Raw genomic sequence first — 2,292 nt, 5'->3', positions numbered from 1 at the left:
GCCTCCCGACTGAAGAATAACAGATGCGTTCAGCACACATCAATCTGTCTCTGTCTGGGTCCTTACGTGGCCCCCATCATCATCCTATTCAAGAAGCCTGCAAAGTATTTAAAAATAGCAATAACACTAACAATCTCCCTTTCTTTCCTCCCCGGCTTGTAGCAGAAATAGCTTGATTAGTGTACAGCTCTGGTGCTTCAAGGGGGAGAGGAATGAAACTGCAGAGCTTGCAGAGCAGCTTTTCAGCTTTCTTCAAGGCAGCAATTGCTGGCTGCTTTGCTGGAGCATGGGCTCTTCAAAGGATGGCAGGCTTCAGATCAAGGACTGCTTGTTCTGTCACACACTTTCAGAGGCTGATTTCCAGCGGGGCAAGAGGCACTGCAGCGGCCGGGGGCCTGGGGAGACATGCACTGACCCCTCCCCACCTCCCGCCCTCGCTTCTTCACCAAGACCAAGAGGCTGGGAAGAAAAGGGATTTCTGGATGGGATTTCTGTCCTGGGGAGGGAGGTACAGCTGAGTAAAGGCAGTCTGTGAAAGCAGGATCAGGCTGCAGGCTGACCAGGGGCTTGGTAGGTGAGACCATCGGGGTCCCAGCGCATCCCTCAGATGTGCATCTTCCACTTGTCTTCCCTCAGCTCAAGGGGAAGGTGTCACCTTAGTTCCTGCATGGTTTTGAGATGCACCACACCAGCCACTAACCCTGTGCTTGCTTCTCCCCTGCCCTGAGAGTGGCGAAGTGGCAAGCTCCCAACAGGCAGGCGCCCGCAGTCGCACACCAACCTGCATCAGAGGACATGCTCAAGGCCCTGCTGTCCTGCAGCCAAATGCCTTGGCAGAAGGACCTTCAAGGATCTTGGTCAAGCATTGGAACAAGCTGCCCAGGGAAGTGGTGGAGTCCCCATCCCTGGAGGTATTCAAGAGACATGTGGACTTGGCACTGAGGGACACTGTGGTGGCAGTGGAAGTAGTATGTCTCTGCTGCCATGCAGCTGGGGATGCTGCCATGGGCAGTGCTTTCAGGATAAGGGAGGTTACGGCACGCTGGATGCCCCGCTGCCACCTCCAGTAAATCTCTTCTGGCTTTTCCACAGAGAGAAATGCTCTGTGCATCTCCCCAAAACTCCTAGAGCTGCCAGCACTCTCCAGTCTAATCTCTTCCTGGGTTTGCACTTGGGGGAACTCCCAGGGGTCAAAATCCTTCTTAGCCAGCCTCTCCTAGAAAGGCACAGGGCCAGGGTGTTCATCCCAATTTGGGTGCCAGCCACTGACCACACAAGAGGCCCAAGGCCAATAACCCATCATTCATCACCTCCACAAGGCCTTCCCTGGCCACAGAGGGGCCATCATCACAGAGGGGCCCTGTCACGTCTCATGGGGATGCTGAGAGAAGGTATGTATTGCAGGGAGGAGGCAAATTCGATTTCTGTGAGGCAGGCTTGCCAAAAACCATGGCACTGCAGAGCTGGAGCACCTCAGCAAGCCTTTTCTCGGAGCAGGGTGACACCTCTGCCCGTAGCGCCGGGTTAATTCAGACTTCTGCAGAGCCAGAGGGAATCGCCTCACTGTTTCCTGACACCCACACGCTGGCTTTCAGCCCTCTCCAGGCCTCCCCAGGGGCATCACGCCACTGGGGACTGAGGGTTTTGTGCCTTGTGTCCCCACAGTGAGGGCAGCCTGGGACAGCCAGGCAGGCAGGAGGGGGGCTGCGTGCGTCCTGCTCTGGCCAAGGGAGACATGAGGGGGCAAAGTGCTGGTGGGCACGGTCATGGGTCCACACTGTCCGTTTGAGAGGCCAGGTTGGGTTTGCCTCATAAATGGCTTTTGGGGTGCAATGCCTCGCCCCTTGTCTCCCTTCCCAGAGTATTTTCAGCAGCATCTGCTCCAGGAGCACAGCCGAGGAAGGAGTCGGAGCCGCCCTGCCCTTCTCCAAGCGCACCTCCTAGGCGAGCAGCTCAAAACCCCAAAACCTCATTCCCTGTTCAGCACACACCACAGCAGGAACCTTGGAACCGGGGGCCAACCCCGACGACCCCTCCCCACCCCACCCTGGCTGTCTCCACCCCCTGCCGCTCCCCGAGCCGTGCCACCCCCATCCCCATCCCCAACAACCGGGAGGACGACCCCATAAGGGACACCAAGACCCTCAGCACCCTACCCACGACCGCAGGGCGATCGGGGGGGTCCCGTAGCCCCCCGACCCGGTGCAGGGCTCCCCCTTTCCCCCCCTCCTCCCCTCTTAGGGCGGCGCTGCGGGATGCTGCCCACCCCCTCCCGCCCCGTCGGCGTGGCCT

The sequence above is a fragment of the Oxyura jamaicensis genome, chromosome 1, assembly GCF_011077185.1.
Source record: "Oxyura jamaicensis isolate SHBP4307 breed ruddy duck chromosome 1, BPBGC_Ojam_1.0, whole genome shotgun sequence".
Lineage (NCBI taxonomy): Eukaryota > Metazoa > Chordata > Aves > Anseriformes > Anatidae > Oxyura > Oxyura jamaicensis.
Note: the sequence above shows the minus strand (reverse complement) of the source record.